Source organism: Pelodiscus sinensis, chromosome 28, assembly GCF_049634645.1.
Source record: "Pelodiscus sinensis isolate JC-2024 chromosome 28, ASM4963464v1, whole genome shotgun sequence".
NCBI lineage: Eukaryota > Metazoa > Chordata > Testudines > Trionychidae > Pelodiscus > Pelodiscus sinensis.
In genome coordinates this window covers 14235340-14261639 of record NC_134738.1, presented here as the reverse complement: position 1 = coordinate 14261639, position 26300 = coordinate 14235340, and the positions used below count along the sequence as shown (strand labels likewise).

Sequence of the window (26300 nt, the reverse complement as noted above, 5' to 3'; positions counted from 1 at the left end):
AGGGTCGTCTCCAGGTAATTTATTTGTTTAAATCTGATAAAGTGCCTATCTCAAGTGCTAGGCATGGTTCGGGATTAAAAACCACAAACCGATAATATCCTAGCACAAAGACTATTTGTCCAAACACTGCAGAACAAAGCCTACATAATAGTATTACATCAGTAGTGAAATTCATAGATTCAGAGACCACATGGGACCATTGTAATCAGGTTGTCTGACCTCCTATGTAATACAAGTCACAGAACTTCTTCCAAATAGTCCTTAAAACATATCTTGATTTTTAACATCCCGTATCTTAGAGGTGGGGGGAATCCCTTCTCGACGTTTAAAATTGTTAGTCATAGAGACTCCAACACCACTCTTAAGGCACGTTTAGACTGTGTTTTAATTTCAAAAGAAGATATGCATATTTGGCAGGAATTTGCATATCTTCTGATCGCTTTTTTGAAAGAGGTTTTTTTTTTTTTCAAAAAAGCAAGCATTATAGACGTGGTTCTTTTAAAAAAAACAAACCCTTTTTTCAAAAGAACCTATAAACCTCAATTTTTGAGGAAGAAGGTTCTCTGAAAAAAAGGTTTGTTTTAAGAAACATGTCTAGACTGCTTGCTTTTTCGAAAAAAGCTCCTTCAAAAAAGCGATCTGAAGAAAATACGCAAATGCCTGCCAAATTTGCATATCTTCTTTCGAAAGTAAAACGTAATCAAGACGTGCCCTTAGTGAATTGTCTCCATGGTTAATTACACTCACTATTAAAAAATAATGAGTAGAGGCAACTTAGGGCATGTCTATACTAGGGAGTTATTTCAAAATAATATCCTGCTTATGAAGAGGAATAGTGCTATGGTGAAATTTTTGTTTCAGGAGTTATTTCGAAATAACAGGCTTGGTAGTGTGGACACTCACCTTTATATTTTGAAATAACTCCCTAGTGTAGACATATCCTTAGAAGCTAACAAATACATAGGATCATTACCTTTCATAGGTAAAACCCACTTCATCAGATGAGCTGGAGTGGAAAAACAAAACACAAAGGCTACATCTACACTGTAGGCTTCTTGTGCAAGAACTGATTTGCACAAGAGTTCTTGTGCAAAAGGTCTTCCACAAGAGCGCGTCTGCACTGCCATGGCAGTGTGGACGCTCTATTGTGCAAGAAAGCTCTGATGGCCTTTCTAGCTATAGGGGTTTCTTGAGCAAGAAAATCATGTTGCCTGTCTACACTGCCTTCTTGTGGAAGAGGTCTTGCGCAAGAAGGCTTATTCCTCGTGGGGAGAGAAATAACTCTTTCGGAAGAAGCCCTGTTTTCTGACGCTGTGCTGTACATTTACTTGCTCAAGAACACTTGTGTAGTGTAGACACCTGGCAAGTTTTTGCGCAAGAATAGTCGTTCTTGCACAAAAAGCCTGCAGTGTAGACATAGCCAAAATCATTGTACCATTACACATGAGGTCAAAGAGGCCACTTCAATTTATTTGCTCCCCATGTAAGTACTTAAAAACAAAATCACCACTTAGTCTTTTCTTTGCTAAACTAAATAGATCAAGGTCCTGGAGTGTGTGTGTGATATGCACGTTTTTTAATCCTTTAATAGGCTCTTCTGGGAACCCTCTCCAATTCATCACCATTCATGTCCACTATGCGGAATGAAAATCCGTCTACTATGTGGAATGAAAACTGTGAGCAACGTGGATGGAGCACTGGGATGTGTTGTCTCAAGAGCTGGTGCAATCTCCATCCTTAGAGGTTTTTAAAGCCTGGCTTGACACAGTCCTGGCTGGGATGATTTAGTTGCTCTTGGTCCTGCTCAGAGCAGGAGATTGGGTTAGATGACCTCCTTAGGTCTCCTCCCACCCCTAATCTTCTATGATTTGAAGTTCTTTGTAATGTTGCATCTACAAAATCCAAGAGAAACTAAAGTCCTGGTCTGCGCTTAAAATGTACAGTGGTGCAGCTATGTTGGCCGGACTCCCTAGACCAGCGGTGCGCAACCCGTGGGTCGGGACCCCTAAGGGGGTCGTGGATGTCTTCCTGGGAGTTGCCATAGCGGTGGGCATAAGCCCCAGCCACCCGGATCTAAGCACCGTGCTGTGCAGCCCCAGCCGCCCAGATCTAAGCACCACGCTGCTCAAATTACCTTGGGGGTCGCAACACGAGTACAATAAAATATGGGGGTTGTGGTTGAAAAAAGTTGCGCACCGCTGCCCTAGATCACATGGGTATGCCAACAAAACCACCACCGTAGCAACAGCTGGGCCAACAGCACGGGGCTTGTGTGAGCATAGCTAGTGTCGTCGGGAGAGGCAGTGTTCCTACTCTTTTTGTCAGTGGGAGCTTACATCGACCCTGGAGGACCCTGCCAGTATCGGTTGGCCAACATAACTATGCTGGCATGGACCCTAGTAAGAGAAACTGGTTTGCTGCTACTCCAGAAGGTCCTGCACAAATAATTAAAAGTCAAATTGTGGCATTCGTGCAGCAAAAACCATGAAGATGAGGAGTGCCTTTATTCCTCTTCATGGGCTACTTGGTGAGGCCACATCTGGAGGATTGTGCCCAGTTTCCCTCCCCTCCCCCACTACAGAAAGGATGTGGACACATTGGAGAGGGTCCAGTGGAGGGTGAACAAAATGATTAGGGGGCTGGAGCACATGACCTATGAGGAGAGGCTGAGGGATTTGGGTTTGTTTAGTCTGCAGAAGAGAAGAGTGAGGGTGGATTTGATAGCAGCCTTCAACTTCCTGAAAGGAGGTTCCAGAGAGGCTGTTCTCAGTAGTGATGGATGGCAGAACAAGGAGCAATGGGCTCAAGTTGCAGTGGGGGAGGTCTAGGTTGGATATTAGGGACAAACTATTTCCCTAGGAGGGTGGGGAAGCTCTGGGCTGGGTTCCCTAGGGAAGTGGTGGAATCTCCATCCCTGGAGGTTTTTAAGTCTCGGCTTGACAAAGCCCTGGCTGGGTTGATTTAGTTGGGATTGGTCCTGCCGTGGGTAGGGGGCTGGCCTCTGACTCTTGAGGTCTCTTCCAGCTCTAGGATTCTATGATCATTAGTAGAAACTGGGGGTGCAGGGAGGGATGGGGCACCTGCCACAGCTCAGCCTGCTATTCTCCTCTCTAGACAGATGGGCAGGAAACAGGATGGTTGGGAGTGGACAAAATATTGCTGCAGGCTGGAGAGGGCACAATTTGCTCCTGTCTTTAAGGGGAAGGAAAATCTGCCGGGCTCCGGCTGCAACTCAACGCCAAGCACACAGGGAAGGAGCCAGGGCGCTTCTGCGCCTTGGACGGCAAATCAATATCCCCCTTGTTCAGGGAGTGCAATGAGCGGCGAGTTTTGAGTGAAACTAATGGGAGGGCCAGGAAAGAAAAGCCCCAGTTGCCGTTGCCATGACAAATAATGACCAAAATGACTGAAGCATTTGAAAGGTAGCGCTGCGATAGCGAAGTATCCTGTGAGTCACTTGGCTATAATCAGGCGGCGCTCAGTTAGTGCTTGTTAGAGCTGAGAGCAAGCGCTCTGTAACCACAGGGGCAGTGTACACACTGCGTGACTTGCAGAGAGGAAGGCAGAGCCCTCGAGGAAAGGGAGCTAGAGACTGTAAGGGCAGGCTGTGGGGGGTAGTGGTTAAAGCAGGTGACTCCAGATCAGGACTCTTAGGCCGTATCCCTGGCAATCAGAGAGGGGCGAGGGCTGATGGTTGGAACGGGTGGCTAGAAATCACAGCACCTGGGGCTTTTCCTGGCTCCGCTCCGCTGACTTGCTACATGATCCAGATTATATTGCTACACCTGGCTGCTGCCTGGTGCTACCCCTCCATAAAATGCACAGGGATACTTTGGAATCCTGGCATGAAAAGAGGAAAGGTGTTTTCCTAGCAGGTGTTTCTATAATAGACATGATGCACAACACACTCGCCTACCGCACACTTGTGGGGATAACATGAGAACGGTCAGATCAAAGGTCCCATCTCGCCCAGTGTCCTGTCTTCTGACAGTGGCCAATGCCCCAGAGGGAATAAACAGAACAGAAAATCATCAAGTGATCCCTCTCCTGTCACCCATTTCCAGCCTCTGACAAACAGAGGATAGGGACACCCTTCCTACCCATCCTGGCTAATAAGAACTGAAGGACTTAAACCTCCATGAATTTATCTAGTGTTTTTGAATGCTGTTAAAGTCCTGGTTTTCACAACATCCTCCAGCAAGGAGTTCCACAGGTTGACTGTGTGCAGTGTGACGAAAAACTTCCTTTGTTTGTTTGAAACCTGCTAACTATTCACTTTCATTTGACCCCTACTTCTTATGTTATGGGATTAATTGGATAATGTGACCAAGAGGTGCCTACACTCAAAACCAGAAAGCAAATTAAAAAAAAACCCCTAAATGTACTAGTGGGATTTCTTAAAAACTGTCATGATTTTAAAAGTCAACCTCATGTCTTTTTGGGGGGATCTGACTCATGTTTTTTTAATGCTTGGGTTTGTCAATAGGCATTCATTGAAAACCTAATGGGCGTGGATTTGTTTCATGGTACATTTTCTAATCAGCCAGAAGAAACAACTTCAGTTGCTTAATACATTAGGAACTAGCAATCCATCTCATGTCTGACTAAGTCAGAGTCCACCAGAGAAATGCAGACTTCTTCTCCACTAAACTTAGCTTGAGACAGCTGCTTCTCTCTTTCCACTTCCGATCCATTTTTTAACCTCAAATTCTAACTGGCAACAACACTACTAGGCCACTAGGACCCATCAAGGTTAATTTCTAGATTTGGGGCTAGATTATTCACAACAACTTGAACCAGTACTCTGAGAAATAAATAATAAATTGCAGCTAACCAAGAGCCCCATCTGTTTCCTGACCCAGAAATAATATCTCACCAATTGCAGGATCAATAACACTTTGAACTAGTTCTTATAAGAGCATGTTCAATTTCAGAAAAGCTCTGTATCCTCCGTGTGTTTTTGTGTGTGTGTGCATGTGTGTTCTCTTCTGAATGTGAAGGCTGATGCTTGTAATATACGGGGTGGGGGAGGAAGCACATTGCGGGTTATTTTTTACAGTCATGCTTGATTGCATTCTACCTAAATAAGTGCAATCCAGCCAGACAGTCTAACACTGAAATCCTGCCGAGTAGTAGATTTTTATTCATGAACATACAAGTAGCTGTCAGAAATGAAATCTCCAGGTAGTTTATAACAGCCGGGAAGAGAAGCGAAGGTAGGCCAAGTGTACAGCTCTGGAAAACTGCAGGAATCTTCAGTTAGACCCAGCGAGTGTAGGAGCATCCAACATTGGGGGAGGGAGGGAAGGAGGGACTGAGGCTATGTTTAGACTGCAGGCTTCTTGTGGAAGAAGCTTTTCTGGAAGAGATCTTCCGAAAAACCTCTTCCGAAAGAGAGCGTCCACACAGACAAAGTGCATCGGAAAAGCGATCTGGTTTTTCGAAAGAGAGCGTCCACACTGAATGGATGCTATCTCGCATTTAAGCTGTGATTACTACAGGTGGAGTGGCCACTAGGACACCTGTGCTTTTTCCTCTTTTTTGGAAAGAACTCCCTCTTCTCCGTCCCCACACTTCTTTCTCCAAAAGCGCTCTTTCTATGGGGAAGAAACCTTTTTCCGAAAGAGATTTACTGATGTCAGAAAACCCCCTCTGTTCTTTCCATTTTTTTTCAAAAGAACACGATTGCAGTGTGGAAGTGAGTGAAGGGTTTTTTGAAAAACGGCTGCTTTTCAAAAAAACCCCTGCGGTGTAGAAGTACCCTGAGAGACAGACAGACAAACTTTGCTAATTAACAGTGTGTTGCAAGCTGAAAAGTGGAAATAAATGCCCAAGCTTTGCAGCTCTTCTGGTCATTAAAGCATATCCTGATACTACTGGAATAGAGTTAAAAAACCTCAGAATAATCCAATCTTGCTGGCTCCAATCCATCCTGGGATGGAAACCTTTATATGATGACTGTAGAAAGTTCTTTAAATACCAGTGGTTTTTTTCCCCTGTGTCATGTCTTCCACATAATGCTATGGGGCCTCTCATCTGTTTATCTCTACAGTCCCCATAGTGTTGATGACAGGCATTAATACAGCTGGGACTTGTAATCCAAATAGTGCAAGTAAAGATGGGCCAAACTCAAATCCCTACAACTGAAAGGCAGCAAACTTTAGCAAATCCAGATGAAAATGTCATTGCTGGTTCATATTGCTAGGAACACCTCTTGAAACACTGGGGAAATTCAGATTTCCAGAATGGGATTCTGGATGTGTGCGCTTTGGATTCAGCTTTAGGCATATGGTTTCCTGTGATATAGGCCAACCCAAAGTTTCATTTAGAATTGCTGACAACTTTTCCGACTTCACTTCCAAGTCTTTGGGGAAAAAATTAACTCTGGCCATGAAAGTTCATCAGAGTCCTCTTCATTTGTATTCATCTTGGCAAACCATTCCTCAGACCAACATGTGCACAATACTAACTTTGTGTTATCTGGCTCTTCAAGATAGGGTTGTCTATGGGTTGGTGGACAATGATATGAGAGAACTAATGCATGCTCTGAATCAAGTATGCCACGTAGTGAGAAGCAGGAATGGTAAATTATTCTAAATACCCACAAATTCATTCTTCCGCTCTACTCTGCACTGAGTAGGCCTCAGTTGGAGTACTGTGTCCAGTTCTGGGCACCACATTTCAAGACAGATGTGGAGAAATTGGAAAGGGTCTAGAGAAGAGCAATACAAATGATTAAAGGTCTAGAAAACATGACCTCTGAGGGAGACTGAAAGAATTGGGCTTGTTCAGTTTAGAAAAGAAAAGACTAAAAGGGGACATGATAGCGGTTTTCAAGTATCTAAGGGTATGTCTACACTACCACCCTAGTTCAAACTAGGGTGATTAATGTAGGCAACCGAAGTTGCAAATGAAGCCCGGGATTTGAATTTCCCGGGCTTCATTTGCATCTTGCCGGGCGCCGCCATTTTTAAATCCCCGCTAGTTCGGACTCCGTGCTCGCGGCTACACACGGCACGGAGTAGGTAGTTCGGATTAGGCTTCCTATTCCGAACTACCGGTACACCTCGTTCGAACTAGGGTGGTAGTATAGACATACCCTAAAAGAAAGGGTGTTACCAGGAGGAGGAAGGAGAAAAATTGTTCTCTTTGGCCTCTGAGGAGAGGACAAGAAGCAATGGGCTTAAATAGCAGCAAGGGAGGTTTAGGTTGGACATTAGGAAAAACTTTGTCAGGGTGGTAAAGCACTGGAATAAATTGCTGAGGGAGGCTGTGGAGTCTCCATCTCTGGAGATATGGAAGAGCGGGTTGGACAGACACCTGTCAGGGATGATCTAGATGATGCTTGGTCCTGCTGTGAGGGCAGGGGACTGGACTCGATGACCTCTCAAGATCCCTTCCTGTTCTATGATTCTATGAAATAAAAAAGCCCTGCATATCTCTATGCAGCTTGTTTCTTCTTCCATCAGCCTAAATGATTCCAAAGAAGTGGAGGGCTTCCCATTCTCTAGCACGCGGCTAATTTTTAGAAATTGCACACAGAATGAAAACCTTTTGTCATTCACTGTGTGCACTTCAGAACATCTCTGTCTTTGCTCAGTTAAAGCCAACATGGCCATTCATCAGCACATGCACAATGAGTTAGTACTAGTTTCAATGTGGGAGAGGGGAAAAAAAACCAGGATGATCAAAAATACGTAATTTGTAATGTGCCTACAAGTGTTCCCTGTGGCCTACGGTGTGACCACAAACTCGTTGAATCCCATAATTCTAGCATGGAATTAGTTTCGAGCAATAACATTATATGTGAAGACATCAAACATTCATGGCCACAGCTGAGTTTTTTTCAGTCCATAAACCTCCTCTGAACACGAGTAATAGAATTATCGAAAAAGAGAGCAAATGTTCATCACAAACAGACTCTTTTCACAGCCATCCATGAAGTGCTGCTATCACAGAATCCTGTGGTCTGTTGTGTAATAGATTAACTGAAAACCCACAAAATTAGACTTTGGGCTCTGTTCGATTTATGTTTCTCCATAAGTCCCTTACCCAATGAAATTTCCTGTCTGAGCCTTCAGGTATTTAGAACATTACCACGTCCCCTTTTCACCAGGCCAGTTCTTCCTGTATCCTCTGTTCCAGGGTTGTTAACATCAGCTAGTTAAGTGGACTGATTTAGTTCCACATCATATTGGCCACAAGTTTGTCTCCCTTCTTGTCTCGCCTGGCTTTTCTGCATTTTTCAAAGCATTGAAGCTCCGTGAAAAGCCAAGTGAGTCTTTCTCCATGTTGCCAGTGGATGAAATCTGTATACACTAATTTAAGTCCAGCTTACGTCTCAAATAGGACTTGATTGGAACATTAGCCTGCTCCTGCAGAAGGGTGAATTTCACATCCAGTACCTGATGTTATGCCCTGGAATGGACATTACACAAATGAGCCAGAATGTGGGCAGAGAACTCCCAATACAAATGGATGGTCATTGTGTAAAATGGGATCTTGCCTTGTAAAAAAGCTCAATGAGATCACTGGAATAGGTATCCTGTCCTTTATTGCCATGGACTTTGGATCATGCCCATACGGGAACATGACAATTTCTGTGTTACAAATTGTTTTTGGCCACAACTGTCCAGATGACCTTGAAGAAGACTCATTAATAAGAAAGGTCAAATTAGAACAGAAAGCTGAGTTTTGATGTGGGATGACTTTTTTGTTTTATTCTCCTCCCCTTCTACATGTTGAACATTCAAAGGAATTGAGAACCCCTGCTAAAACAGTTGCTTAATTGAGTCTCCCATCTTCACAGAAAGGGATGACAGAGCCACTTAAAAGAGAATCAAATTCAAAAACCTTCCTAGTTCAGAGAGGTCTTTCCAAACCCCATTAATAATGAGTTGTCAGAAATCACGACAAAGAACCGATACAAGGTATTTACAGTATATATTTTCATTTCAGCTCAAGGACCCCAGCACATCAAATACAAATCCTGTTGCTGAGCAATGTTTAAGAGAATATCATGTTGAAAGTTTCATTTTTTTTGCATTCATGTTGTCATATTTTTCTGTTTTCATAATGTACTTTATGCACACAGTCAAAATTAACATGGTTCTGGGTAGAGACAATTTTATTCCGTCGATAGCTGGCAGAAAATGGGTTGGCATTTTCGTGAATTTTTTTTTCATAGAAAATTACTACCTCTTTTTTCCCTCTGAACTTTTGAAAAGAAAATTCAGTTGGCTCGAATTGTATTTGATTGCATTATAGTCATTCCAGCCCAGATAACTAATGATAAGAATTTTTCATAGGTGATGACTTCACAGAGCTATTGTTAGCTAGATTGGGATCGGTCAGTAAAGTAGTTCTTTTCTCTCATGGCTTTAGCATAAGGCTGAACAATTTCACATGCCTAAAAAGAAGAGGGTGTTACGGCTGATCAAAATGGATTACAATGTAGCTCATCTTGTGTATAGAAAAAAGACCTGCAAAGATTACAACTGAGAATATGTGCACTGTTTCTTGACTACATGTCTGAACGGTGCTTTCCACTATAGCAAACATGTATGTGCACATACACACAAAAGAGGCCAGAACTTGTACACCACTCTTTTAGGAAAAGTCTGACCAGAGCTGAAGATTAAACAAATGGAGTTCCACAGAAACTATTCTGTAACCCAGAAAAAATTTTAATAGTGATAATTGCAAGCCACGTTAATGGAATCCACTGGTTAAGATATACTTACCGGCTTGTTTTCTCATTTCTTCCTCCTCATCCACTTTTCTCTATGAGCATCTCTTTCTCTTTCACCTGTTGCATCTTTTCATAAGGTCAGTTGTGAGCTCTTTGGAACCAGGAATGGGTTGTAGCACAGGAGGGTCCTGGTCTTTTTCTGGGACCTGGAAGCCGTCGGTATATGAAAATTGCCAAGAGAATCTAAGAGGTGATGCTTCTGGCCCAGCACCAATTTCTTCAGAGGGAGGTACAAGAAACCTATCTGTAGCAACTCTGGAATATCTTGCCCTTAGGGAAAGCTTACTTTGCTGCAAAATAAATACAGGTTGCATCTCCCTGGTATGGCACCCTCAGGACCTGATTGGTTCCAAGTGAGGGATTTTGCCAGCCCTGTGGAGATCTCTTCTTACCCCCCTGCTACCGTCCCCTCACACCTGGTGTGGATGCCAGCTGGAGCCTGCCACCGGTCCCTCTACACTGCCTTCCCCACCGGAGAGTCCAGCTGCGGCATACTGGGTTCCCAGCCTACTGGCCTGCTGGGCTCTCAGCTGCCCACTGGGACTCTGATCCTGGAACAGTTGATGGACCAGAGAGTCCTAGTTTAGAAAGAGTCAACCTGTAATAGATAAATAATCATTTCATTTAACCATCCGGTGACCTCCTGTAGCGGGGCCATGATTCTCTCTGATATTCTAGTCAATTCCCACCGACTCTTCCATACGAGGCTGAGTGCCCTCAACTCCTACTGGCATGGAGAGCTGAATCTCCATGTCTGTGAACCAATGTAGCAGGATCCGAGCCCACTGCAGCCATTGCACACGAGGTCCTGTCGATCAGGACGGTAAAAGGTCGCTGTGCCCCAGTGAACATTGAACAGCTCAGCTGCAGGGAACTGCCATCTCGGTGCCGTTGTTTTGAGACGATATGTTGCTTGCCTCTTTCCAGAATGCTGGGAGCGGATGCTGTCCATGTGCCTACCTGGCATTCCAAGCAGCAAGAGAGGGAAGGGGCAAACAGCTTTTCATTGTTCTCACCAGAGAAAATGTAGAGCGAAATATTGCAGCGAGGCTCACCTGACCTTCCTATTGAATCGGTGAATGAACAAGCATAAATCAAAGTGGACAAGTTGAGTCTCTCTCTTCAGAGCTTGGGAAATAATAATATATCATCCCCGTAACAATACAACATCCTCCTCCGGACGTTCCCCCACCTGTTTCTTTGTGTCTTTTTAGCAAAAGTTTCTGCTGTCGGCCCAAACCAGCCAAACAAAAAGAAAAGCAACTTCTCAGTGTACAAGTTTAAGCATAATGCAGGGAGGGGGGAAAAAAAGTGTTTGTAGGTTCATGTGTAAAGTTATTTTATAGATGTCTCCTAGAAATGATTCTATGCAATATACTACCAACAGTCTTAATAAATATACCTCCTATCTGGGAACCGATAAACAAATACTTTGAACAAACCAATATGATGTCGTGTTCCAAACCTTCCCATTTCTGAGACCTTCCCCGTTGGCGAGATTGAGGCTCTGCATTCCAGCCAGGACAAGAGGCAGCACACAGTCACAGTTGTTTCCTTGCTTCCCCAGGCCCGTCGGGAGAAACGAGCTGCACAAGGCTCTCGCATTTGAGTTGCCCGGAGCTGTTTTGGCAGAGATGAAAAGTCGTGCAGCCAATTCTCCCCTCAAAGCTCTCAGTTGGCTGCTGTTTGCCCTTTAGGTTTGCAGTGATGAGCCAGATGAAATACGCCCCAGTGAACTGCTGAGCGTTTGGGGAAACTTCAGACTTTCCAGGCATACGAGGCAATATTCCCGGGGGAGCCGTAAGAACATCAGTCTGATCTGCTCCAGGTGTAGGAGAGCTTTTTATTGTTTCTGAGAGAAAGCCAAGAGGAGAAAAGGGTCTGAGGTGGGGAGGGGGAAAGGGGTAAGAGGACTGAGGAACCTAAACATCTTTTTTTTTAATGTCTTTTTCACATTTTTTTTAACTTTGCTTTGTAAAGTTACTTTTTTCTTCTTAGGCCAAATTAAGTCCTGAAAAAAATCAGGTGCAACTCTCACTGAATCTTTCTGACCAGAGAGAGAGAGGAGGCAAAGGTAGCTTGTGATCTAAACCAGAACTTTTAGAGAAGGACTGAGAGATTCCTTAGACTTAGCGGTTAAAGCATGAAATTGGAAGCAAAGACTCCTGGGCAGCTGAGGTTGGGCTTGTCTCCACTATGTTGGGGATTGATGCTGCAGTGATCACTCCATCAGCCATCAATTTATCATGACTGCCTAGATGCGACAAATCAATCTCTGAGTGCTCTCCTGTCGACACCAGTATTCCACCAGGACAAGAAGAGTAGCCAGCTTTGACAGGAGAGGAGCCCCTGCTGAACTTACCATGCATAAGATGCCATGGTAACTATATCAACTTTAGCTATGCTATTTGCATAGCTGAAACACATAGATTAGATTGACAGTGGGGTTAGTGTAGACACCTGTCAGGTGTGACACCAAGTCACTCGAAGGTACCTCCTTTTATATGCTGCATGGAAATGCATTGACAGTTTTCAATTTTAGCACCATATGATACGTCCTGAGACCCCTATTGTGAACCCAGGTTGTTTGCTGAATACTTATTTCCAGAGCTTTTTTTGTGACGGTACTGCCCGGCACCTCCAGTCAGAGCTTACCTGGAAAGAATGGAGTGTACTGGCATCTCTTGAATGAAAATGGCTGTCTTAAAGGGGCCACGTCTCTTAAAAGGGCAATGCCGGCTCCACCATTTTTTTCTTTTGTTGCTCAACAACTTTTCCCCGGAGTACTGGCACTTTTTTTTTTTTTTAAACAAAAAAAGCACTGCTTATTTCTATTTGACCAACCAAAGGAAGGAAAGAGGGGGTATAAGAACAACACACATTAAATCCAATAATGTAACTCTCTTTAGCCCCTCCCCCATTGCTTGAATAGTTCATTTAAAAAAATTAATGTAAGGAAATGGATTCTAAATCCCCTTTCCATCTCTTATCCCTGTGCTTTTCATTCAACACATTCTCTCTTTTCTTTCCCTGGGTGCCTTGTCTAGCCATGAACATGACTCCTTTTACATCTCTGATTTAAAAAAAATCAACTTTTCCTACCTTTTGTCCAGGAGGTCTTTCCTCTGGCTCAGCTAAATTACATAGGATTTCCCACTAGCTTCAAAGGGATGAAAGAGTGTAACCTGGAGGCCATGATTTCAGCTGTTAAACAAAAAAAAAAAAAAAGCAGCAGCAAATTTTCTGAGGCGGCAAAGCCCGAACTATAAAGATACAGAAGAGTTTTTAAAAATCAGTCCCATGTAGTTTCTAGAGGAGGCAGCTGTTTTACCTATGTCTGCGTGTTTTAGAATCCTTGTTACCGCATTTATGTACCAAAGATGCAGCCATGACCACTGGCAATGCATCTCCAAAGGGTAATTCCAATTGCCTCTCCTAGAGGCAGGTGGGCTGGTGGGCTGAGATGCTGAGCAAATTTTGCAGAGCAGATGGGTGGCAAGATTCTATTTTGTTTTATGAAAAAGACATGGGCTTGGCTTTTTCCATTTGACAAGCCAAGTCTGGAAAAGGGCGAGGGGGGAGGCAGCCAAGGTCAGAGGCAAAAGGATTAATGATCATGATTTGTTTTTTGTTGTGGTCATGATCTTAGGCTCCATTCCCTTGGGCTAGGGACTGCACATCCATCTCAATGGGTTCACAGTCTGTCTATGGATTAGCATGTCTTTGTAGACTTGGAAGGAAGAGCAAGGATGTCAAACTTTTTTAAATCTATATTTCTGAACCAGTTGTATCACATTTTCAGCTGGCATATTTCTGCAGAGTTCTGTCCACTTCGTAGGAATGATGCTGACTTACACCTGCAGGGGGCTTACTGGCATCTATAGATGCCATGGGGAGGTTGACCACTGGTTGCAACTGAGGCCAGGTCTAGTAAGGGAGAAAGTTGACCTCATATACGCAACACCAGTGAATAACGTAGCTGGAGCTGACGTACCTTAAGTCGAGTTTCTGTGGCCTCCGTGCTGTGAGAGGTCGATGGAAGAAACTCATCCACTGACTTCCCTTACTCTTTGCAACCTGTTGGAGTACTGGAATCAACAGGGGCACCATTAGTGGTCGATTTAGCAGGTCCTTACTAGACCCAATAAATCAGATCTCAGGAGATTGAGCTCTGCAGAGTCAAGCTCCTGGTAACTGGAGACAAGCCCTGAGTTATGTTGACTTACACCAGCTGGAGAGTGGAACGATTGACTTCAATTAAATTGCTTCTGTATAAACCAGCTAGAATATGGACTTCAATGGAGTAATGTTGGAATTTGGCCTTTCGTCTGTTATAATGGACTAATAGCTTCAATCACAGTGGCTGTTTGAAAAAGGAAAAACAAGCAAACAAAAACCCAAACCAACAAAACAGCCCCAAAGCTACTCTAAAAAATCCCACCCTGGCTGTTTTACTATTACAGAAAGGAAAGACGTTGAAGTTGGTTTTGTTTTAGAGGATTTTTTCCCCCCGTGGTTCCTTCAAGTGAGAATAATAATAAAAAAATGTTCCCAAGCCAAGACTTTGATGTATATCAGATTTCAGCTTCAAAGCCAATATCAATGAGTGAGTAATAAACCCCTGAAAATATGAGTGTGCGGTAAAACTGCTGAGACAGAACAATCTTAACTACAGCCGTGCTAGCAAATGTGCCTGTAATCCATGTCACGAAGGCCCACTAATGAAAACTGGGCCGGGTTGTCCTGCGTGCTCCGCACTGGGATCGTCTATCCAGTTAGGGGCAGATGTTCCACACAGTGCAGCTTCTAATGTATAGAGTTTGTGTGCAACTCAGGACGCTTACTTGGGCCCCTAAATGGGAGCAGAGCTTCGTTGGTATTAACTCACCTCTTTTGAAAATCTGTTTGCTACGAAATAGGATTTATCTGCTTTAACTCCCAAGATAGTATGGGAAAAGAGAGTGGGTTTGGGCCATCACCTACCCCTAAAATAAAGGGAAAACTCCAGATGTATTTACATTTGCTTAACCTATAATCCTCTGTGCTTAATTTTTTTTTAATCTTTAGTTAAACTTGTTTTACTAAGGAGGCTGTGATCTAATTAGAGAATTCACCTTGACTTCCAGCGCCAAGGACAAACAACCAAGAGGATCCGTTGTGCATAGGGTCCTGCAAGGTGAATACAAGGCACCTGCACCATGTGTCAGCCTCGGAAGGACCAGGAACATTGTACTGCAAAAACAGGCAGCCCACCAGGGAAGCTGCTGAGAGACCAAGGAGGAGAAAGTGGTCCAGGTAGTTTGCAGAATTTCATTTAAAAAATGTAATCGTTTCTTCTCCTTGTTTAACTGCATCTATTCAGGTTGGACCTCTCTAGTCTGGCATGCTCTGGTCTGGGAACATCTGTGGTCCAGCATGATTTTAGCTTGCTGGATGTTCACTTAGGATGGGTGTGGCCAAGTTTCCTGCAGTCCCGTAAAGTTTGTTTATAGCCACCAGGACTGGCTGTCAGTGTTCTGGGCTGTTATTTAGCTCAAGTTTACCCATCAATGTCTTCTCAGAGGCCAGCAAGCGGCAGTGTTGGTGATGCTGCTAGAAAATACTGACCTCTCATGGTTCAGCAAACTCTCTGGACTGGCACCAGTCTGGTCCTGAGGGTGCCAGAGTAGAGAGGTTCAACCTGCATTTTACTTGGTAAGGCCATGGGGACTTCTGTGGGTTGTGGTGTCTGAGCTTCAGAAGAACGTTACTCTCCCGTGCCAAGGAAAGTTCTCATCACCTCTTGGACCACCCCTCCAGCCTTGACATGGAGGAAGGTTACAGAGGGCTTCATAAACCAGCGATGTTTACATCTGGGTCCATCTAATCCAATCCATCAGGTTTGACATGGATTAGAACAGGTCTGCTAGGGATGATGGGGAAAGTATTTTTTGTGAAATTGCTTCATTTAGACTCTTAGGGTACGTCTAGACTACAGGCTTTTGTTGATAGAAGTTTTGTCGACAGATACTGTCGACAAAACTTCTGTCGACAAAGAGCGTCTACACTACATTCAGTTCTGTCGACAAAGCAAGCTGCTTTGTCGACATGGTAGTGTAGACGCAAAGGACAGTTTACATGCAATAACACCTTCTGTCGACAGAAACTCTGTCGACAGAAGGCGTTATGCCTCGTAAAATGAGGTTTACCAGCGTCGACAAAACTGCTGAGTTCTGTCGACGTTCTGTCGACAGAACTCAGCGGTAGTGTAGACGCAGGTATAGTTTTGTCGACAAAAGTTCACTTTTGTCGACAAAACTCTTTAGTCTAGACACACCCTAACTCTGAATCTGTTGCTTTGTTAATTCAATGGAACCACATGTGAAAATTTCAGTTCAAACCGAAATGAGTTTTTTAAATTTCTCATCTGTTCTCCACATCCCATTGTTCTCTGACTTTTTCCTAGTGTAAAAGGAGGGGATTTTTTTTAAAGGCAGATAAGAGTGGGGGGCAGAAATTTCCATAACTGAATATTGCAGGGTTTTCGTCCCCGTTTTTCAATTTTTGAACAAAAGGCTTTCAGGGAAAATTCTCAATTCCATCAAAAATAGATTTTTCACGGGGGAAAAAATGCTTGGACAAATGAAATTGTAACGAGCTCTACTACCTGCTGAATGCAAGGGTTGCTCCAGCTTCTGCAGCAGTCAGTGGAATCCGTCCATTGACTTCCATGGCTGCTGGATATGGGCCAGACCTCTCTAATTAGACTGGCAAAAAGAAAATTAATATTCGACTGGTTCTACTTGGATGCTTTTTTAGAGGGCGTAGGTTGAAGGGCTTCACGGGGAGAATCACAGCCAACTCTTACACGTTTCAACTAAGCATTGCACTTAATGACCCATTCTATAGCTCTGCGCTGGTTCCTTTAACCACAGACCATGGCATTTCTAATGTTCCTTTACAAAGGCCAGGCCGATAGGGAGGGTTGTTCTCTGAAGTCACTGAGCAACGGGGATGGTTGGATCTAGCAAGCAATGCCCTTGGCAAGTCATTTCCTGTCTGTTTCCTTTGCTTCCACTGTTATTTCTGATACAGTCTTGTGTTTGGAGGACACAGGCAGAACCCTCCTGATGGCTCACAGAGGGGAGAAGTGCCAATGTTCTGCAATGTATCAGCGTGTTAAGCCTTTTCCATCACGTGGCCCCACTTTTGCAACAGGAAAAGGTTTCAGCACACTCTTCTGATAAGTTCTGGGTGGTTTTGTTCCTCAAGTGGACAACTTGTGCCATGCAGAGCCCCACCCTCTGGGAAATCCGGTTACTTTGAGGGGTGAGGTAGAAACTAAAACAGCAAGGCTTTGTCTACACTGCAGGGTTTTTGTGCAAGAAGCTTTTTGCAGAAGAGATCTTCTGCAAAATCTTCTTGTGAAAAAGTGCATCTACACCTCAAAAGTGTCACTGCATGGATGCTCTTGTGCAAGAAACCCTTGTGGAGCGTCCACACCTGCCTTTTTGCACAAGAGCTGTTGCGCAAAAAGGAGTTATTCCTTGTGGGGAGAGGAATAACTCTACCGGCAAAAGCCCTCTGTCCTGTGAAAGTACTGTATTTTTTGGGGTGCAAAAATGCACTTGAGGTGTGGATGCGCCTCCAGTTTTTGCACAAAAACCTTGTAATGTAGACGTAGCCCAAAAGTTTTAGGAATCTATTAGCTTTTTTCCTGGAAGCTCAGGAAGAAACTTTTGTTGTCTCTGCAAACCCACTGAGTGTTGTGGCTTTGCGTTCATTTATTTTAACAACATTCATGACAATGGGTCATGAAGAGGCTTTTTGCAGCTTATGAATCTTCATAAATTTTTGTACGGTGGAAGAAATTCAAAGAAATGCCTTATTTTCCCCCAGTACTTGTAAGCCTATTGCAGAACTTCATTGACTAGTTGTAAAGTTTTTCCTAATATCTAACCCAAATCTCTCTTGCTGCACATTAAGCCCATTATTCTTGCCTAACCTTCAGTGGACACGGAGAACAATTGCTCACTGTCCTCTTTCTAAAAACCCTTAACATATGTGAAGACTGTTATCAGGTCTGTTATCAGTTGTCTTTTCTCCAAACGAAATGTGCCCAGATCTTTTATCCTTTTTCATCGCAGATCAGGTTTTCCAAACCTTTTATCATTTGTGTTGCTCTCCCCTGGTCTGTCTCCAGCTTGTCCACATGGTTCCTGAAGTGTGCTGCCCAGAGCTGGCTGCAGCTACTGAACCTGGCACAGCGTGACACTGAATTAAATGAACAATGGGCAAAGCTGCGCATTGTGAAATGGCCCCAAAACGGAGGGTGGCGAATGAAGCTTCAGCTTGTTACTCTTTGCAGCTCTGTCCAACCAGGCAAGCAGCGGGCTGCCAGGACGTGTACAGTTTTGTCTTTTTTTAAAGTGTGGGTTTTGGACTGATACAGAGACCTCGAGACAACTAGAGGAAATACAGCACCATGGCCTTGACTTTGACTTTACTGAGAGAACGTTCATTTGAAGGGTGTAAGATTGACATCAACTACAGGTTGAACCTCTCTAGTCCGGCATCCTTGGGATCTGGTCGGTGCTGAACCAGAGAATTGGCCAGTATTGTCTAGAAGCATTACCAACACTTCCACTGCTTGCTGGGCTCTTAGAAGACATCGAGGAGTTAATTAGAGCTAGTTAACAGCACAGAACACTGAGAGCCAGGACTGGGGGCTGTAAACAAACTTTATGGGACCACGGGAAACTTGGCTCACCCATAATAAGTGGACACACAGCTAACTAAAATCATGCTGGACCATGTGTCCTGCCCGACCAGAGTGTGCTGGACTAGAGAGGTTCAACCTGTACCTAAATCAAGTTAAAAATGTATCTGCACCTTCTCTGCATGGGGTTTTTACACTGCCATGATGCCATTATCTCTGTGTAAAAATGCTCTTCTTTTTGCAGTGAAGACCTCGCCGCCTTGAATATTTTAAATAGAAAGGCGGGGTAAAAATATGTAAATAAATAAAAAAATAATAAATAGCCTAGACTCAACCCAGAAAAGCACATCTGCGCTACCGCTTAGCACCTATTGATTTGGCTTCTTAAAGTTAAGCATAGGAATAAATCTCTGACTAGATTGATGCCGCACTATGGTTAAGCAATGCAAATGGAGACACTGTTCGCTTTCATCTCCAGGTTTGGACTGCAGAGAGGGTAATAAAGCCTCCCACATATTGGCTGTGTCTACACTGGCATGATTTTGCGCAAATACTTTTAACGGAAAAGTTTTTCCGTTAAAAGTATTTGCGCAAAAGAGCATTTACACTGGCATGGACGCTTTTGCGCAAAAGTATCCGTGGCAGTGTAGATGCTCTCTTGTGCAAGAAATTAACGTGGCTGTCTACACTGGCCCTCTGGTGCAAGAGGGCTTATCCCTGAGTGGGAGCGTTGGAGTATTTGCACAGGAACCACTGATTTTGTACATTACAAAGTCAGTGTTCTTGCACAATTTCTTGTGGCCAGTGTAGACAGGTGGCAAGGTTTTGCACAAAAGCGCTTACTTTTGTGCAAAATCTTGCCAATGTAGACACAGCCATTGTCTTTTACAGGGAGAACTGCGGTGGTATGACATAACCACAGCCGGTAACCAGCCATGGGGGAACAATAGCATTAGGTAGAAATAAAAGCCAGAGGTCTATGCTGTCTGAGCTGCTCGCGGACCCTGGAGTCTGTGAACTCATTTGCTCCCCGAAGAAAGATGAAATTCACAGAAATAACATGTGGGAGATGGGTCAAAGATCCAGGTGTCCCCTCCCTGATTGTTGACAGGTTTTATATGCCCTGTCCTGCACCCTGTTGCATGTAAGCTTAAGATGGTGCCCTTCCATGATCAACAGGTCCATCTCTGGTATTGATTTGCCTCCTCTGAAGACTTGAGCCCTGCCATAGGCTTGGCACAAGATTTAGGAATCGCATGGAATGTGCGAAAAATAGGCAAAAGTCCAGCCTTAAAAATAAACAAACAGGATGAGATGAAGTTTTTCTTTTCCCAGAACTCTAATCTTCACCCTCCTGATGCCTGTTGGCGCAGTAAACAGCCTCCAATAAAGGGAGTCGAATCCTAATCCATACTCCCAGGATGGAGGTACATACACCACACAAGTGTGTGTTAGTTTGGGTTTTTCCCCCTCCCCAATAGAGGCTTTGTGTGATCTCCAAGGGAGCAGGGAATGGCTCTGCCCTGGGAGAAAATCATTACTCCCCTGACGAGACGTGTGTCACTTGTGGAAACTGCAAACCGAAATGAAAGCAACGCTGCAGTCGGGAGAACCAAACAATCCAAAGCTACAGAGTTAGAAGATCTAGTTCCGATTTCCATTACTTTACACCTTGTACGGCCATTGACACTTTCAGGGAAAAGGACTAGCTCCTCAGCCAGTATAAATCGGAGAAGCTCTTATGATTATGTTAGCTCTGAATCCCGACTTAGGAATACAAAATTGCTACCCTCACACAAAGGCAGCTCATTTTTGCACAACTGCAAACAACTGTGCAAGATGGAATCCTTGGGCTCTCCGATCCCCTGTGTGGAGGGAGCAGGAAACTGCAGGTCTCTCCAATTTGATTTGTCTGGTTATCTCTGCAGAAACCGCTTTCGGGGGAGCTTTGTGGAACAAGGCATGGTTAAGAGCAGTTCCTGTCATTTTTACAATTAGCAAAGCCAATTGGTCTAAGGGATGGTGTCAAGATAAATATCATATTGACCTAAGAGGATTAGTCTGAACTCAGTAATCAGAAGACACAATTTAAAAATCAGTTTACTTGTCACCCTGGATGTTGTTTGTTTACACCTTACACGTCACTCAGCTCAGATGCTGGAACCAGCGCCTGCAATTTCATATTTCCCTCTGGCCCCTTTCACTCTCCCCACTAGTGTGATGCTGCTGTGGCCAGCCGTAGGCTGCTGCAAGAGACGGGTTACGCTTTTTTTTTAAAAAAAATAAAGACTTGAACTGAAATAAAAATCAATTGATACAAACATTCAGTTCAAAGTAGATTCTCCAAAATCCATTTTTAAATACAATCTCCGGCCGTGTAGCATCAACTCTTTGAGCTTGATAATAGGAACCCGGGCCTCCGATGTCTTTTGTTTGAGGCAGCACAATAGCCTCTTAGAGACGACAAGTCGTAAACAGTGAATGTGTGATAAACTGGGCCGACTTGTCTCCTCCTCCTCTTCCTGGAGCACCAGGGCTATCTGAGAGATCCAGGCAGCTGTAACTAGGAGGACCTGGCTGACCTCTTATAAGAGAGACTGAAGAATGAGAAACAGCAGACGTGAAAACGCTGCATTGCAACCATGTGCACGTCCATAACGGTGCGCCTGCCAGGAGAGGGCTGCATCCCGTACATAGTTGTCTATCTATTCTGCATTTAGGGAAAACGAGGTACACCCCAGCTCACAGGACAAGACACTGGCAGAATGGGAAATAGAGCCCAAGATTTCTAATTCTTAGTGTCCTAGGGTACGTCTACATAGCAACGTTATTCTGAAAAAACATAGCGTACGTCTCCGCAACAAGCCTTTATTCTGAAATAATGTCTAGCTGGCGGACTTCTTACTGCTACTCCTGTAAGCCTCATTTCATGAGAGGTAAGGGAAGAGTGCTCTTCCTGTGGTGTAGACAGTGCCAAAAACCAAATTAAGCTATTTTGACTTCAGCTACGCAGTTGACACAGATGCAGTTGAGTACAGCCAGTCCCCAAGTTACGAATGCATCGACTTACGACTGTTTGTATTTACGACCAGCCTTCTATATAGCCGGAACCCTAGTTACGAACGAAATCCACACTTACAGAACAGTGCGGCCGTACGTAAGTGAATGTAATCCGACTTATGAACAGATCGCGTTATGATCTAGTGTTTGGTACGTAACTCGTACGTAAATTGGGACCGGCAATATATTGATTCAGCTTTTGCCCTGTAGCATAGACATGCCCGTAGTGTATGTCGCTTGCCCAGCAAGCTGTCTAGTCAACACAGCAGTCCAGAAATGCTCTCACTGATTTTTTTTTAAATGAAGAATTTTGAAACTTCCTTTTGCTGTCCAGTTTCCAGCTCGTGAAATATTTATAAAATTAGGCCTCAGTTCACTGAATTGTTTCTCCTGGTATCTAGCCTGGTGTTCATCCCTTGAATTGATTTTTCCCGTAAGGACCATTAGCTGAAGTAGCGATGCTTAATTCGACTTTTGCCCTGCAGTGTAGATGTGCACCTAGTGGCTAGGGCAGAAGAGAAAATCTCTCCCGCTTGGGCGAGCTGGATCAATGAGTAGAGTGGAGAGGGGGACATTGAACCAGACTCTATACCCTGTATCGAATGGAAACCACTTCATGCCAGGGAATACTGCAGTACTCCCAGGAGGCTAAGGGCCACCTATGCCCCATTGATGAATTATTAATTTCATTTAGGCTTCGGCTACACTGCCGGTTTTTCCGGCAGTGAGTACGCAAATGAGGCGCAGATTAGCATGCCATCGTGCCTCATTTGCATACTTCATGCACATCGTTTTTGCGGAGAAAAAAAAAGTAGTGTGGACTTTTTTTTTTTTTTGGCGCAAAGCCCCATTTTCTGCAAGATCCTTATGCCTCTCCGGGAGCCTCCTTTGCCTACTCACTGCCGGCAAAACTGGCATTGGAGACGAAGCCTAAGTGTAGGACACCTATAGACTTAACCAACTCTGAGGTCTCAGTGGTAAACACTGTTGGAGCACAGTGAGGATGGCATCTCTATTGAAACTGGGAGCGTGCTTATCTTCTCAGGGATACACACAAGCACTAGCTCAAGTGTCCAGCCCTAGCACAGCTAACGTCTCGGACTAGAATCCTAAGACACTAGAACTGGAAGGAACCTCGAGAGGTCATCGAGTCCTGTCCCCTGCCCTCACGGCAGGACCAAGCACCATCATTCTAGCTCATCCCTGATAGATCTCTGTCCAACCTGCTCTTAAACATATGGGGGCAGAGAGTCACAGTTATTTTTTTCACCCACCTCTCTAGGATTTCCCAGAATCCTTTGGACTGGAAAGAACTTATAACGGGTCATACCACCAGTGCCGTCTGCCTCATTGGGTGAGTCCACCTACAAACATTCTCATTCCTGGTACAGAAACAAAATTATGCATTAGTGCTAATTACTCTGTAATAAGTGCACTGGGAGAAGCAACAGATTTGACATAGATGATGCCAAACTCCATTGAATCTGATATGATTAATGATCCATCATTTCAGTTTAATTATGAACCAAGAGAAAACCGGTCAAAACAGCTTGCATCAGAGATGCCTTTTACCTTCAGAAGACTTTTCTGCAGATGCCATTGGGGTTTTTAAGTCACTGGTGGTTTTTGTTTGTTTGTTTTATAAATCTTTCCGAATCAAACAGTGGAAAAAAATCTCCAAGCAAAAATAAACAAATGAATAAAGTAATTCTCCAATGCAGTGCAAAAATCCGCCAAGGAGGAATGTTATCTTCTGGGAGGATAAATGAGGGGGGGAAAGCTTGAAATTCTTTTGTTTTCTTGGACTACAGACAGACCTCAAAACATTTGGCATAACCTGTTGGCAGGGAGGAGGCATGAGGGGAAGCCGATCTCAGTCGTTCCTAAAGTTTTCATTTCATTCATAGTTTGAATTGGCAACTCTGAAGCTAGACTAGAGTTCTGCATCCTCGTGTCCAACTATCAATCTCACGTTCACTGTTAATGTCAAATGATGGACACTGTGGGCTTAATCTTTTAGGGTACGTCTACACTAGCCCCCTAGTCCGAACTAGGGAGGCTAATGAGGGCGACCGAAATTGCAAATGAAGTGCGGGGTTTAAATATCCCACACTTCATTAGCATGTTCCTGGCCAGTCGCCATTTTGGAAATTGACTAGCCCGGAAGAACTGCTCACATCTACCCGCGGCAGAAAAAGGCAAATCCGAAATAAAACCCCTTACTTCCAATTACCAGTTAAACTTCATGGGATGGGTTTATTTTTATTGAAGTAAGGGGTTTATTTCAGATTCACCCTTCTCTGCCATGTGTAGATGCAGACAGTTCTTCCGGGCTAGTCAATTTCCAAAATGGCGACCGGCCAGGAACATGCTAATGAAGCACGGGATATTTAAATCCCATGCTTCATTTGCAATTTTGGTCACCCTCATTAGCCTCCCTAGTTCGAACTAGAGGGCTAGTGTAGATGTACCCTTATTGATACAGAGCGTCCTGCAAACCAGACTAATCATATTTGGTTTGATCATTTTCACGTGTGGTCAAGAATGCAAATCATGTAATCAACATGGTGCAAATCTGTTCAAGGGAAATTCTTTTGCCATAAAAGGAAAAACTGGTTTTAGATAACTCCCAGATTGCCCTGTGCATATTCAAGTGTCACTGCAGAGAACAATGTTTTAAGAAACTCAAGCTGCATAGCCTTAATGCTGGGAGTTTCAAAGATGCTGGAGGATTTGGATTCCTGATTCCTTTTAGAAAAGAGATGTTTTGAAAATTCTGTATTGAACGTCTACAGGATTTCCCTTGCATATGTTGGATAGCAAAGACTGCATGGAATGTCTCCATTTAAAATTAAAGCATTCTGCTAACTGGTACATGAATGAACAAACAGTTATAGGTTGAACCTCTCTAGTCTGGCACCCTCAGAACCTGACTGATGCCGAATCGGAGAATTTGCTGGACCATGGGAGGTCAGTATTGTCTAGCAGCATCACCAACACTGCCACTGTTTGCTGGGCTCTTAGAAGAGATGCTGGAAATCAGGTTCTCAGCACACATTTTATGGCCCAAAAAAAAGGGTCTTTGGATCAAAACATTTGTGAACATATTTCATTTTAATTGCAACATTCCAGGAACCAAAAACGATCATTTCCTAAAACTGGTTTTTGAAGACTGAAAATTTGTGAAATGTTTTTGTGGAAAATTGTGTTTAGAACTATATTATTCTGTAAAACTTCTGAAGCAAAAAATAACGACCATTGTTCAATGAGACTGACACTTTTTTGTTCACTTTCGAAAATGGGCGTCAGGAGAAGCGTCTATTCCTGGCTTTGTAGTGTCCCAGTGTGAACTTGGACAGGCACATCTGTCTGGGCTAAGTCCTAGCCCTGTTCAATCCAGTGGGAAAAATGCCACTGACTTCAGAACAGCCTGGATTTCACCATATGTGTATCTGTGTTCCATCTTGTTCTGCTTTGTCTATTTATGCTTCAAGGCCTTCAGGTCAGGGACTGTCTCTCACTGCTGTTTAAATGGCCGCATATGAAAATTCTGTAGGGAATGTTTTATACGTGGTAGCAGGATGCATATGGCCAGTTAGCATGCAGCCTGGTAGTTCAATGCAAATTTGCATCTCAGTTCACACTAACTTTCCATCTAAACCAGGGGTAGGCAAATACCTGCAGATCTGATCCACCAGGGATAGCCCCTGGCAAGCCCCCACCACTATATTTACCTGCACATCTGCAGGTACTGGTGACCACAGCTCCCATTGGCTACAGATTGCCGTTCTTGGCCAATGGGAGCAGTGGGAAGTGGTGTCCTGGTCCATGCCGCTTCCTGTCGCTCCCATTGGCTATGAACATCAACCTGTGGCCAATGGGAGCTGCGATCGCTGGTACCTGTGGCTATGCAGGTAACTATAGCAGCGGCTAACCAGGGGCTAACCCTGGTGAACTACAGCCATGTTGTTTCCCCCCCTCAACAGTCCCAAAGTGTATACAGCTCCTTGCCAAAGAAGGGCCTGTGTAGATGTACACCAGTTAGGGTATGTCTAAACTACATGGCTCTGTCGACGGAGCCACGTAGATTAGTGTACCTGAAAAAGGGAAATGAAGCGGCGATTTAAATAATCGCCGCTTCATTTACATCAAAATGGCTGCCATGCTGTGCCGATCAGCTGTTTGGCGGCACAGCGCAGTAGTCTGGACTCTCCGCGGTCGACAAGGGAAGCCCTTGTCGACCGCCCTAGTAAACCTCATTTCCCTTTTTCGAGTACACTAATCTATGTACCCTAACTGTGACTACAGGCTGGACCTCCCTAGTCTGGCATCCTTGGGACTTGAGCGGTTCTGAGCCAAGGAGTTTGCCAGAAGAGAGGAGGTTTAGGCTCCCTACCGCCACAGGCAGGGTGTAAGCTTTTGTGGGCCGAACGCACTTCATCAGGTGATGAAAGGGAGTGGAGTTTACAGAGCCGGGGGTGTATAGATAATAATGATGATAGTTTTGACAAACATAGTGGTGGTTTTGAGGACAATATGGCCTTGATCTTGAAAAGGCACAGCTTCTTGTTGCACATACATTGCAGTGCCGTTGGTGGATTTCATTAACTATTCCTATGTCGGTCTAAACATCTAAGCAGGATGGTTTCTAGACAGTGCATGCAAATAACTGAGGACAAACACTGTATGGGTTTTAAGCCTTACCCTTTCGGCATTGGCCTTTTTATCTCTGAATGTTACTTGTGTACAACAAGCCTGTGCTAAATCAGCGATTCAGCATGTTGGTTATGG

General features: G+C 44.1%; 1 long non-coding RNA gene across 3 annotated transcripts in view; it reads left to right on the top strand.

Annotated features, from left to right (window-relative positions):
* The window catches only part of LOC106732657 (uncharacterized), a 118009-nt gene that overhangs the window by 27617 nt on the left and 64092 nt on the right, over positions 1-26300 (top strand). For all 3 annotated transcript variants that reach the window (XR_012897953.1, XR_012897954.1, XR_012897955.1), the window contains 2 exons: positions 14878-15046; positions 22792-22863. This is a non-coding gene — a long non-coding RNA (uncharacterized LOC106732657). The remainder of the gene's footprint in view (positions 1-14877; positions 15047-22791; positions 22864-26300) is intronic.